Source organism: Cotesia typhae, unplaced genomic scaffold, assembly GCF_013202065.1.
Source record: "Cotesia typhae breed Kobodo isofemale line unplaced genomic scaffold, CoteBio_Ctyphae contig_413, whole genome shotgun sequence".
Taxonomy (NCBI): domain Eukaryota; kingdom Metazoa; phylum Arthropoda; class Insecta; order Hymenoptera; family Braconidae; genus Cotesia; species Cotesia typhae.
The window spans coordinates 335,878-351,031 of record NW_027423750.1 but is presented as its reverse complement, the minus strand read 5'-3'; the positions used below and the strand labels follow the sequence as shown (position 1 = coordinate 351,031).

Genomic DNA, 15,154 nt, shown 5'->3' with positions numbered 1-15,154 from the left:
AATAAAACTAAAAAAAAAAAAAAAAAAAAAAAAAAAAAAAAAAAAAAACGATAGTTTTTAGTCCAAGGACCAAACCGCGGACTAAAAACTTATAAATAAATAAACAAAACCGATAAATTTCTCAAGACTGACGCAACGAAACGGTTTAATCGAGTGTTGGTAATAATTACATTGCGCAACGAATCTAGGGTATATAAAATATTGCATAGTTTTCTCCTATCTCGGGCTTATAAATTAATATTTACACTCATTTGCTGCGAGGGAGATAATAGGGTGTCGGGTTAATATCTACTTGTACCGGTTAAGTATACCTTTTGAGACTGAGAGGCAAAAATGACTTTGGCCTCGAATTATAACTGACCTGACACCAAAAAACCGGATAGTCTTCTTTATCGTAGTCTTTACGGTCTATTTGGGTAAAAAATCCGATCTATTAATTGCTTCAGTAAGAAGAAAAAAAGGTTTTTGGAGTAAGAAGAATTTTTAGAAGGCTGAAAAATGAAAATTTGAAAGTTTTTAGTGATTAATTGACAATTGGAGGGTCAAGAAAAATTTTTTTCTCTAATGTAACAACTATCACTTTTAGATCATTCAATTCCGCGTAAAATGACCTATAAATTTTTCAAAATCGACCCACGGAAAGTATTTTTATCTTCTTATCAAAATTTAATCAAAAATCGCATTTTTTATGATTGGCCGATTTTTTGACAATTGGAGTACGAAAAAAATTTTTTTCCTCAAAACTAATAACTAGACCTTTCAGATTATTAAATTCTGCGTAAAATGATCTATAAATTTTCTGAAATTGATTCACATAAAGTATTTTAAAAAGGGGATTAATCAACAATTGTAATAAAAAATTTCTTTCAAATTTTTCCCTCTAAAAAAATGATTTTAAATTTCACAAGACGTTACAATGTTAAATTAATTATCAACTTCACAGTGCTTTAATAAACGATTAATCTCCTACGAAAAAAAAAAAAAATAAATAAATAAAAAAACTAATTTAATATGAAGTAATCACGATACTTGACGATAATGATTATGATAAAATTGTACAACAAATATTCTCATGTAATCATAAGGTAATTTAAAAATAATATTACTATCAGAGGTAGATAAATAAATAAATAAATATAAATAAATTAAGTTGCAATCATCCGTCTAATCTACTTAGCGTCTCCATTAAATAAAGGGTATACGTGTGCATACGGAAACGACAACGTAATAAGACACGCCCGTAGCACGCATATACTGAATTAGAGACTCACTCCACACATGTATGTCTACATATATAGATATATACATATATAATAGGGCAAATGCAAGTACGTTAACACTGGCCTGAAAAAATTAAGCAAGCAATCAAGGGAAAGGCGCCCGATATGCCGAGTAAGGTCAGGGTGTGCACGCACGCGTGTAACCGCTTATAGACGTTTGAGCACATGCGCCTAAAAAAAAAAAAAAAGTATGCATATGTGTGTGCTTAAAGAGAGATGCAGATAGCGCTTATGGAATGCCATTAGTTGATTTTTTTAAATGGAAAATTTGACGGAAAAATTTTGGTGTAAATGCAGAAGGAAGTTATTGTTGTGATTATTATTATTGATATTATAATTGTTGTTATTGTCGTTATTATTGTTATAGTTGGTATCGAGAGGAAGAGAGAAGGCTGCGGATCGCAATGCAACGCGGAGCAGTATAAAACAAGCTGCCATACATGGGGCGACCGTCAGCGACGTATAAACGCGACGTACTGCTACGCTTCGGGGTACTTTGAGCACACATGAGAAATTAACACACGTATGAACAAGTCAGACAGCCCCTCGCTATCATAGAATCCTTAATTTTATTTTTTTTTTTAGGTGATAAAGTATTTATAGAGTTGAGAAATGCAAATTTTTAAGTTTTTGGTGATTAATCGACAATTGGAATATGAAAAAATTTTTTTTTGTTAATTATAATAATAGTACCTTTTAGATTATTAAATTCTACGTAAAATGACCTATAATTTTTTTAAAATCGACCCACAGAAAGTATTTTTATCCTCTTGTCAAAATTTAATCAAAAATCCCATTTTTTATAATTGGCCGATTTATAGACAATTGGAGTACGAAATAAATTTTTTTCCTCAAAACTAATAACTAGACCTTCCAGATTATTAAATTCTGCGTAAAATAGCCTACAAATTTTTTGAAATTGACCTACAAAAAGTATTTTAAAATGGGGATTAATCACCAATTTGAATGTAAAAATTTGCTCTTTCAAAATAGTCTGTTTTGTCTTATAAATTGAAAAATTATGCACAAAATGTTCCAACAGTTAATAAAAATATTTTGACATTGAGATTTTTGTATCCGAAGCGCCGATGGATTAATAAATTCCTCATAAAATATAAATTTTATTAAGACTTACGAAAAAAAAATTTAATTCTAAATAAAATAAAAATAAAGATGATTCCGATGAATAAAATTGATAAAATAAAGATCGGAATTTATGATTTAAATTTTATCAGAATATTTTAACGCCTTTACAACCAAGAACAACAACAATAATAATAAAATATATATGAGAAATAATAGTAAAAATAGTGAGAAAATAACTTGAATACAAATTACTCATGCATCAAGTCAATTCCATCAGGATATTCACGCTATACACCTCAATATATATATATATATACAATGCAGCTTGTTGAGAGGATCTAATGGACATTGATCGATTTATGAATAAATCGATTGCCCCTGACACCGGCGTCAATCATTTACACACTTGATTACGATAAATTGCAATTATTCGTATTCTCCAAATGAACATAACAAAGTGTTTAAGATTATTATTATTTTTTTTTTATTACGAAAGTAAAAAAGCGTTGAGTTAATTATAAAAAATAATAAAGTAGAAAGTAGAGAGACATTAGCGGAAAAAATAATATATTTTTGAAAGTAAATTGTTAAGGTTAACCGGGGTCAGGCATCGGCAGCACAAAAGTACGTAATGTTGAAATATGTCACTCAACATATATGAGAATATACATATATTTATATATTAAAGAATAGAAATAAAGAGCATATATTTATATACGCCGTAGAGATAAGTTGATTTAAGTATTTTAAGATGCGGGTCAGACAGTCTGGTAAGATCGATGGTTTACAATTTAGTTCACCCGGTAGCTGGGTAATAGGAATTTAACTTGTGTAGGCGACAGTGAAAGCAGGCAATATCATTACTCAATATACCCACATCCATGTAACAACATATTTAATGCAATAAATTTTATTTAAAAACTTTTTTACTGCCATTTCTTTTATGCACTTTTGAGGTTTGCTCTTTCATTAATCTCGACCCAAGTAAGTTTTGTGGGTTAATTTTAAGATATATACGTGTCATTTTGTTCAGAATTGTGTAAGCTACAAGATACAGCCATTAGTTTTCGAAAAAAAAATTTTCTTCATACTCTAATTGTCGATTAATTGTCAAATTATAAAAAACTACCATTTTCGATAGAATTTTGATTAGTCATTAAAAATACTTTCCGTCGGTCTATTTTGAAAAAGTAACACGTCATTTTACGCAGAATTCTATAATCTAGAAGCTACAACTGACGTTTTAAGGAAAAAAAATTTTTTTGGTACTTCAATTGTCGATTAATCGTCAAAATGCAAAAATTGCGATTTTTCGTAAAATTAGTAGCTCATAAAAATCCTTTCCGTGGATCGATTTAAAAAAATGTACAGGCTATTTAACGCAGAATTCAATGATCTAGAAGATACAACCGCCAGATTCACAAAAAAAAATTTTTTTATTCTCCAATTGTCGATTAATCGATTCTCTATGCGCAAATCTGTAGACCAATTTCTTTTTTTCCTCCAAGTCTGACCCAATTCGGATCTCTGCGGCTGAATAAAGGGTTCGGAAGATAAAATATCTCGATCGATTGATTTTGCAATTGGAGCGAAGAGGTCCGTTGCTTACTCTGAATGTTTTTGCACAAAAAAACCACAAAAAGTCTACCTGTAGGCAGGATTCGTATATATATTTGCACTATTACAACTGTCAGTTGATAATAAAGCCAGTGGTTTACTTAGAAAGGATGCTCAATCCGATGTTTCCCATAATATCGCTTTGCTCCGGTGGGACTGACGCTCGTGAATCCTCTGTTTGGCTGGTAGGGGGACCAGTCTCGATCTCAGTCTCCAGGTATAGTATTATATAGACGGTTTAAAATACATACCAGACTTGTATCGTCCTCGAGCATCCGGTAGGTTGGACCTTGAAGAAAGTTGTCACCTGAGATTGCGGATTCTTCGGCGTTCCGCGTCCAACCAGCCGTGATGTCTACACCGAGCCCTCAAACCTCTATTATTTTTTTTTTAAACGATAAATTAACTCGAGACTTTCTCTTGGTAATTTTCATGACAAAATAACCAATTGTTGTTTTTTTAAGTACTTAAATAACTATTTTATTATCCTACAGTCCAACTGTGTATGTACCAATTACAGAGCATTCATATGCGCAGACATGCGTTAATAATTTAACCATGTTAGGGTTTTAATGCAGCCAAGGTTGTTTTTCTATGGAAAAATAAATTTTTATGTTAAGAAACTGCTGGCGTGACCTTAAATAATTGTTAGATGCACCGATTTACATCGAGAAGATTTAAAAAATAATTTTTATTTAAAAAAAAAAAACACAAAGCTAGTTGATAAAATAATGGCGTGAAATCCTTAGTAAATATTTGAAAAGGTTTATAGGGAGTTGATATAAATGGTTAGTGGAAATAGGATGGCAAATAGCTACTGATGCCCAGAGAGATAACATTCAAGACACGCAATAACTGGGTCGCTTAAGAACTTAGTCCAGTTATCGATTATTACTCTCTCTTGAATTAACTGCAGACTCACTTTTGCAATAATTGCCGGTCTATTTTCAAATTTTAGACTGTCTGCTAATTAATTATTTTTTTTTTTTCCGTTTTATGACATTAAATTTAACTTAGAAATTTTGTAACAGAGTAATAAATGATGAAAGTGAAAAAATGATGGGACATATTTATTTTTAATAGTTACACTGGCAATTAGCTTTAACCTTGAATTTAGCAGAGCGGAAACATAACTATAACGACTAACTACTTTCTCTCCTCGTTATATCACATTCAATGCAACGAGTTTTATAAAAAATTCTTTTTTATTTCTGTCTTTAGCGACGTAATTTTGAAGGTTTTCTGTAAAAATTATTAGTCATTATGCTTAGAATTTCATAATTTACAAGGTTAAATGGTCATCTAATGTTAGAAAAATTTTTTTGGTACTCCAATTGTCGATTAATTGTCAACTAATAAAAAAATTAAATTTTTGGTGATATTTTGAGTAAACGCTAAAAATACTTTCCATTGGTCAATTTAAAAAAACTTATAGCTCATTTTACGCAGAATTTAATAATCTAAAAGGTCCTGTCATCAAATTTGAGAAAAAAAATTTTTTTCATACTCCAATTGTCGATTAATCGTAGCAAGTCAAAAATTTCAACTTTTGGAGTATGGGATTAACCATTAAAATATTTTTTCTCTGGGTCGCTTTAAAATAAATTCCATTTGAGTTCATATGGAGTTAAAGTCAGAAATATAAAATTAAAGTTAGCCTGAAAAATGACGGATGAATCAGCAACTTTCTCGACTATTAAACGAAAAATGAATAAAATCGTATATTAACGTCACTAAAAAACAGTAATAGCCCATTCCGCGAAATAAATTATTCCATAAAAGATTAAAAATATAAAATAATAAAATATCGTAAGGTTAATACGAAAGTGCACTCGATTTCTCACTCTCGTGGGAAGCATTTAAAAAAAGGTAAAATGAACCGTTCGATATAATTACTCTACACTCGGATCAGAATAAATTACCAAAGGCCGTGGCGAAGAATAAAGGGTAGCTATTTTTCTTGGTAATAATTAAATAGACTCAGACCGTAATTAAAAATAAACCTCCGACCTTTAGACCTTCCGATGTAAATTAAAAAGTAACTTTAATAATTAGATAATTTATTTTTTCAACCGGACTATTTATCATGTGACACGATTCATATATTAGAGACAGTAAGAACGGTACTTATACTTGGGCACGTGTAATTATTTATAAATAATGTACTCGTATAAATAATGCGCAGTGAGCGCGACTTATATCCTATATGAGGATTCTCACTTCTCACAGCTGTCTAGCATTTACTTTTAAGAGATTTAATACTTGAAACATTTACAAATGCCACGAATTATCAGCCTTAAGGCTTCCTACTCGGTACTTAACAATATGTGGTCTGATTACATATAATATTAACTCTTTTTTCTATCATATTACAAACTTTTAGCCGCCGTCAGTTTTTGTATTAATTCAATGAATAGTGCAATGGGTTACGACTAAAAAAGCTAAACGTAGGTCGTAGATTCACAAAAAATACCAAGAATGGCCTAATAAATTTTATCGTCGATAAATTTATGGATAAAATTAAGATACCTTGAATTTTATATGCTAAGCTGTATTATAAAATTCACGGTCGGTTTTTATCTTTGATCTTGATTTATTTTTTATCAAATAAATTTATATAAACACTTCTTCTAATTTATTTTCATTGTTTTACGATTTATACATACAATAAAATATATTTACAGTAACTTACACGTATCTTTACTTTTCATAAATTTTTAAGTACATAATCAAACTTTCATATAAATGTCCTAAATTTATGACTCCTTTTTAGAAACAATTTTTCTTTAATTACTTATTATCAAGTGAAAGAATCGCTAATTTTCGTTTTTTTGCAATTAATCGACAATTGGAGTATGTAAAAATTTTTTTTTCTCAAATATGATGAATGTACCTTCTAGATCATTAAATTTTGCATAAAATGGTCTATAAATTTTTTGAAATTAATCCCTGAAAAGTATTTTAATCAATAATTCAAAATTTAATTGAAAAAATCTCGATTTTTAATTAATCGACAATTGGAGTATGAAAAAAATTTTTTTTTCCTAAAAATAAACATTGAAAAAAAAAAAATATTTTTTTCTTGTATCAAAAAGCCCCTTTCATAAACATTTCATCTTCAAGGCTAAAAACAACAGTGGCAGCAAAACCGAAAAGCTAAAACCGTTAAAACAAAAGCCAAAGTATAATATTTAACTTTTACTGGTATAAGTACATTCAGAACCAGACACATAAAATGGGTACCTACAACTGTATACCGTGATACTCAGTACAGGGCATAGCAGTAAAAGTTTAACTTGAGGCAACAATTGTTCCACCATAAAAAATAAAAGTTGAGGCGTAAATCATAAAATGTAAAATTACCATAAAATGTTTATTAATTTTTTTTCCGACATTTTTTCCAGCCTGTAAAGCCCGCACAACAATTTGAATATTTTTTGCGGTTTCTTCTAAAATAAAATAATTTTTTTGGACGATCTGCTACATTATATAATGATAATATATATTATTAACAAAATTACACGTATATAAATATATGAAAGGAGCTTGAAGGATAACAAAGCGTCTGTCGGGCAGATGTGACTAATACCCGCACACATATAAACATATTAATGTTGAAGATACAGAACCTGTCGTGTCCGTTTCTTTTTAAAAAATGTATAATAAATTCGTATTTTATTAATAAATTTTTTAATTGTAAAAATTTAAAGACCTACATTCGGTAAAAAATTAGTTTTTACGATATCTAATTTGGGTTGGAAGCTGGGATAAAAATAACTCTGACAATGACGATAATTAAGGTGTTAATAAAAGAATAAATTCGGTGAAAAGAAAAAGAGTTAATCGGTCACCGTGTCACGGTTTATTGAGAATACGTGACGATTCTCACTTGACAATTAAACTCTAAAACCCGTTAATTATTGCGACATATTGTCCTCGAGAAGATATGACTCGTCGGTCTCGAACTACAAATTAATAACTATTTTTAGTTGAATTACCGGTTTTAGATTGTTGCTTCATTAGAATTTTTATTTTTATTGTAAAAATTGGGAGTAAATCTGCAATTTTTACTCTTCTAATTTATCGTTAATCTATTGCCATAAGCTTTAAAAAAATTATTTTTTTCAATAATAATAATAATAATAATAATAATAATAATAATAATAATAATAAATAAGATAACACGGAAAATAATATCACGTACCTAAAATTGGAGAAATTATTTACAATTGCAAGTAATAACATAATTACAGTCATCATGACCAATAAAATTTTATTAATTTCCTTTTTAATAAGTAATTTATTCTAGATTAATATTTCTTCTATTAAATTAACGACATTAAATCTTATTAGACATTTTGTATATTGTAAAACTGTTGGGTGAATTTTTAAAAATAAATAACATAGATTATATATTTATGGTTATATTGAAGTAATCGAAATTAATAAAACCGCGAGGATGACAGTAAATAATAATTAGAGAGAAATTGATTGCTAGCTCGTTGAGATAGTTACTAGTGTCTAGCTAATTTCGCTAGAAATAATTCCTATTTTTTTTTTTCGGTATTTATTTATTGCCGACTACTCGACGTACGCACTCTGCAATTATGGGTTATATATTGATATAGTAAATGTATATTATTAATTTTTCAAGCTAAGAAACTTTAAAACTTTCTAAGTCTCACCTCTGAGGAATTTTTAGACCGAAATTTTTAATTTTTCACCAATTAACCGACAATTGGAGTATGAAAAAAATTTTTTTTCCCCAAGTATGATAATTTTACCTTTTAGAGTATTAAATTCTGCGTAAAATGGCGTATAATTTTTGACAATTGACTCACGGAAAGTATTTTAATCGACCATTCAAAGTTCACCCGAAAATGACAATTTGTAATTTTTCACCAATTAATTGACAATTGAAGTGTGAAATAATTTTTTTTTCTCAAGTATAATAACTTTACCTTCTAGGTTATTAAATTCTGCGTAAAATGGCGTACAATTTTTTTAAAATAAACCCCCAGAACAATTTTTTAAACCCTGTTAATTCAACAATTGTAAATTGAATTTTGACAAAGCAAACCAGATCTAAGAAATTATTTAAAAAAATCGTTCCTGAAGAAAAAAGTAAACTTTTTATGGATAATTTTACTTGTAAAGCTTAATTTAAAGACCCAAAGACAAATTTTTGAAAAAAAAAAAATTCCAAAAAACAAAAGCTGATATGAAAAAGGAAGGATACAAGTTTATAATTTTAGAGCAACGACCGCGAATAGTAAAGAAGTTGTGCGTTCCGTGGCTGTTGCTCTTACTTTACTTACTCTATACCTATTCGTACATCGAACATATATACCTATACCTATATAATATATATATATATATATATATATATATATATATATATATATATATATATATATATATATATATATAAAAGTCACGGACCTCGCACGTCTACGGCCTTGAACCACCGTCTCGAATGTCAAAAGTACGTAAACCATCCAGAGAATCCACTGAAGCCTTACACACTTCATTTTATATATATTTATATTGTTATTCATATTCCATCCCTTATTTATATTTATGTATCTCACATAAATAATATCAATATCAATAATAATAATAAAAAAATAAATAAAAATAATATTAAAAAATTCACTGAAAAATTAAATCACTCACCGATTGAGAAATTATCCTTTAATAATGTCCAATGCACAACACACTTGTTAATTAATTAATTAATCAATCTATAAATAAACAAATTATTTATCGACAATTGTAATTGTTAGTAATCAATTTTATTTGTGATAATAATTGACAAATTGTTGTTAGGTTAATTGTTGTTATTTTGTTGGAGAAAAAAAAAAAATATTATAAAAAACCCCCGTGGGGATCGATCCGAGTTGGTCTTACTCACGCCCGAGTGAGACCAGTGACCTGTTCGGTCGACGACTGACGCGACACTAGCTCGAGTGATCGGCGCCGAACGCGCAACCGGACAACCGGCTCCTCTTCGGGAGACTTCGCAGTTCTTCGGGTTAGATCGCTACGGACTCGACTGTCGCCGTACTTTTTTTGCTTGTACTACTTAAAAATCGGCGGACGCGGATTTGTTTTTAGAAAAATTTTTTTAATTGAAAAATTACTATTTTTTACTGAATTTATTTTGTCAAAAAATCCAATGATTTTTTTTTTTTTGTAAATTTAATCAAAAATTTTTTTTTTTAATTATTTTATATTGATGCAAAATATTAAAAAAATCATCTTAGTGGCTTTAAATTAATTAGACGTCTAAATTTACAAAAAAAAAAAAATCTGGACTAAGTTAATTTTTTGATTATTTATAGTCAAAAATTTTTGTTTATTTTTTATAAAAAAATTTTTTTGAGTATTAAAAAAATTTGTTTTAAATAAAACTTGAATGTTATCAAATTTTTAGAATAAAAATTTTTCCCAACAATCAACTGGCAAAAAATGATGAGAAATTGATATTAACCCTGGGTAACCCTGAGACCGAAAAACCCCGAGGTTTAATGCTTTTAATTTATTATGATTTATGTAGAATATGAAAATATGAATGTAAATTGTTCCTGTTGGGATCAATGGTATATATAAAGGTAACAAGTAGTTGGTACAACAGTAGCAGTGCCCAGAGTTAAAAGTTAAGAGTAAAGAGTAGAGTAAAATAGGTTCGAGAAGAAACAATTGTTTTATCGCGATCTACAACATCACAAGATCACTTCCGTGTTTGGTTATTCCATCGTGAGATAATTATGGAAATTGTTCTGACCGTTACGGGGGCGTGAGGCAAAGCACTCCCCTTATCATCGAGCTACAATTTTCGGTCCTTCAACCCGCGACCAACTAAAATTAATTTTTTTTATTTTTACAAAATAAAAGTTTAATTATTATTTTAAAATGTTATTAAATTATTCTCTGTTGATGATTATTTCATTAACGACAATAAAATTTACGGTAAATGGAGCTAATAAATAAAATTATGTAAATTTAAAATTGTAGGAAAATATTAAAATAAACAAGAAGCAATTTTCACGGACAATTTTCTCGGATCACTTCCTAGAGGATAATCGAGGATATTTAGGGTACGACGTAAAACGTTTTATCGGCGGACATTTAAGATCTATGTAGATGCATACATGCCCAAGGATGATTTATGATCGACCGTGGAATTGAATAGTCGAGAAAAGAGACGAGGAAGAAAGCTGTTCTTGTATTTTACTCACAGGTTTGTGATTTAAAGAGAAATTTTTGCTTTTCGAAAGAATTATTTTTAAATTACTTCTGACTTTCGAGATTTTTTTTTTTATTATTCCCGCTATGGAAACTTGATGTTGTGTAGGTCATTTTACTCGTTAGAGTGTCTACTTTGAGTTCTAAACAATGATTTTAACGAAAAAAATTTTTTACATTGAAAAAATCCTAAAAAACTGAAGATACTTTTTGAAAAATCGATATTTTGACAGAAATGGCTGTTTTTATTCTAAAACCTTCGTTTTTAAATTATTTTTGTGGGTGAAAATGGACTTATTATATGTCATTCTATTCCTTATGATGTCTACTTTGACACAGAACCAGTAGTTTTTAAAAAAAAAATTTATTTCCTCCAATAGATCCTAAAAAACTAAAAAAACCATGATTTTTCGCTAAAAAACGACTTTTATAACTTAAAATAGGATTTTTTAAATCATCTTGACGACAAAAATCAACTTATTATAGATCATTTTACTTGTAAGAGCATAAGCTTTACGACCCATAAAAAATTTTTAATAATCACCCTCAATTTCCCCAAAAAGATCCCAAAAAACATCCATTACAAAAACCTAAAAATAAGCATCCATAAATAAACGTAATCTTAAAAAAATCTAGATGCTACTGTTACCTAATCTGAAGCATTCCCACGTAAAAAGGAGGTAATAACTATTATTAACAATTATTAATATAATTTAACAAACCCCGTGGAGCATATTACGGCGTTATCGCCCATGGATACTCTCACATTTAGTATTATCTAATACTTGAATCTCTGTACGGCTTATCTCACGATTATCATTACAAATATTACACCCATTGCGTGCATGTGTACGCTCCTTTAATAAATGGTTAAATTCAATTACATCGATTATTAACTAACTATACCCACTATCTACATAATTAACGCATATATGACACGCTTCCTTTAACCTTACCTTAAACGGTCATTTTTTTAATACTATTTAACATTTAAATAATAATAATAATAATAATAATAATAAAAATAATTTAACCATAATTACAATTGTTATGCTCGCTATTATTAATAAAACAATATTGAGTAGCCATAAATTTAAATAGCGGAAGTCTAAATTGTAACAATGTTTCAAATGTACGACATTAATCTCCTGCTATGCATTCTCCCGGACTTTTACCTCTTTTTATTACTGCAAGTGGGAGTATGTACATAATATTTGATCTATGTTCATAGAATACCTCTGTTTAACATCTATCAACGTTGATTATTTTTTTCCTTTTAAAATATCCGAGATCAAACGAGTTAAATTATTTTTTCTTCAAAAATTTTCAAATTTTATTTCGATAAAAAAAAAAAAAAAGTAAAATAAAATGAATTATAAATTAATAGTTACGGTGAAGATGTGATGGCTCCAGTAGACAACGTGTAATATGTAACTAGAGGACAATTTGTGCAGTCTAACGGAATTTATAGTGATGGGGCTGCATCATGTTGATTAATGACTGTTAAACATGCACGAGGTCTTCACCTTGATCTTCATCTCTTTTCTCACTTTAATATATACATATATATAGATAGGTATATGTATATACTCACAGGTAGTGTAAATATATCTACGAGTGTCTTTTGTATAAATACAAAAGCATCAACTAATACCGTACCATAATTCCGATAGTGGATAGTGCCGTTTTAACCCTTACGAACTTATTTATTCCGAGTGACCTCACGCCTATAACGGTATCGCTAAATATCAACCGATTTCATTAATAAATTACTGTAATTAGTAATTATTTTCAATCTTTACATACATCGGCAAATTAGTGCTCCAAATATTTCAGATAAAATTGTCATTATTAATTTATTAAAAATTAGTTTAAAGTTATGAATTTTTAACTTTGGATGAAATTATAGTTTTAAATCTTCAACGGTGATCTTTTTAAGGTTCCCATGAACAAAAATACTTTTATTATAGATCATTTTATTCATTAAGATGTCTACTTCAATGTCCATTCATTAATTTTAACCAAAAAAATTTTTTTCACCGGAAAAAATTTTAAAAAACAAATGCTATTTCCAAAAAATTGCGTATTTACTTAAAAATCATGGTTTTAACTCTTCAACAATGATTTTTTTGGGGTTTCTGCTGACAAAAGTTCTTTTGTTATAGGTCATTTTATTTGTTAAAGTGTCTACTTTAATGTCTATTCATTCATTTTAACCGAAAAAATTTATTTGATAGAAAAAATCGCAAAAAACAAAAAATACTTTTCGAAACATTTTTGATAGGGAATGAAATTTTATAAAAAAAAAAAAAAAATGTTCTTATCAAAAAATAAATAAATTATTACATGAAAATAATATTAAAAAACATTGAGACGTTAGACATCTAAATGTTTCCTGCAATCAATAAGTCTGGTCTAATATGTTTATACATACCGGTAGTGAGAAGTGGTAGTGTGACCCTTGGTGCATTATAACATACAACATTATAAGATATTTAATTTCCCAACGCAGTAGGTGCAATTACTTAAGATGTAGTGTGATGCCTGATGCCTGGATATAGGCAGAGGAATTTCTATACATTAGATTATTCACGTGAGACTCCAGAGGTTTAAAATCAACATCACATGCGTGATCCCAGCTCATAATTCTCCCTCCTCTCTTCTCCTCTAATGTTCAACAGCAAAAATAAATAAATTGTTGACGAGCGAAAACTCAACGTCGACATTTTTATGTTTTACATAACAGACTGAGACTGACGAGCGGGGATTCAACACTCACGTTGCTTTTAACTCCTGTATTAAATTAAATAATATTTATTAGTGTTATATCATATATTTAAGTTGGAGCTTGTATTTTATACCTATTCATTTCTTACCTTGTTTTTTTGCTAATTAATTATTTTGCTTTTGTTGAAAATTAATAAATCTTTTTTTACAAAACTTTTTTCACTTTAAAAAAAAAAAACTTTTAAGAACTTAAGACTTAAAAAAAAAATTAATTTTTTCACACTTTTTTAAAAATTGTTTTTTTTTTTTTTTTTTTTTTTTTTTAAAAAAAAAATTAATTCAACACTTTAAATAAATTATTTTCTTAACAAAATTGACATTTACATTAATTAAAAATTTTTTTTATCTTCCCGCTATTTTTTAAATTATTACTTTGGCGCGCTCTATCGGTAAAAATTTGAACTTTTCTAAAATTATTTTTTTTTTATTATTATTTAACATTAAATAATTTTAATTTTCAAGTAAATTAATGAAATCTATGAAAATAATGATAATAATTATTATCATTAACTTTTTAGCAATAAAAAATAAATAATAATAATTAATAATTATAACTTGATAAAAATTTTAACGGAAAAATGACATTGTTAAGCGCCGGTACTATTTTAATTGACATCCGATATAAAAAAGTGATTACCAATAAAAATAATTATCTCTAAAGCTTCTAAATAATAAATACTAACTTTTTACGTAAAATTTAAGTTTAATTTAAGCTAATTACTAATTAAAAACTGTTAAAATCAAGAGCGGTACGTCTGAGTTTAGTGCGTGTGCCGCCATCTTGAGCGTTTTAATGAAATCCAATATGGCGGCACTACCAGCGGTCGCACGGCCGCGCGCGGGGAACTTTAGTAGCAATGATAGATATAGGAGATCACTGATAATTTTGATGCTTGCAATTTTTACACAATTGTTGTCTTTTAAGAGTGTTAGTGTTATTAATTTATATGCTGAGAATAATTTATAATGTTTCTATAAAAATGAAATCGAATTTTTCCAGTTTTAGCGGAAAAATTCAAATCACGCTCAGGTTGGTCGATTATTATTTTTATAAGAGAAATTTTTTATTGAAAATAAATAAATATTTATTTATTAAAATAATTATTAGAAAAAATTAAATTAGCCGCCATTTAAAA

General features: G+C 28.4%; 2 protein-coding genes across 2 annotated transcripts in view; one reads left to right on the top strand and one right to left on the bottom strand.

Annotated features, from left to right (window-relative positions):
- The window catches only part of Sano (CABIT domain-containing protein serrano), a 61,765-nt gene extending 51,836 nt beyond the window's left edge, over window positions 1–9,929 (bottom strand). The window contains exon 1 of the mRNA XM_074243720.1: window positions 9,660–9,929. The gene's annotated coding sequence lies outside the window, so the exon portion shown is untranslated. The remainder of the gene's footprint in view (window positions 1–9,659) is intronic.
- Lhfpl (LHFPL tetraspan subfamily member 5 protein) overlaps window positions 1–15,154 on the top strand; it is a 93,664-nt gene that overhangs the window by 74,246 nt on the left and 4,264 nt on the right. The window lies entirely within an intron of this gene.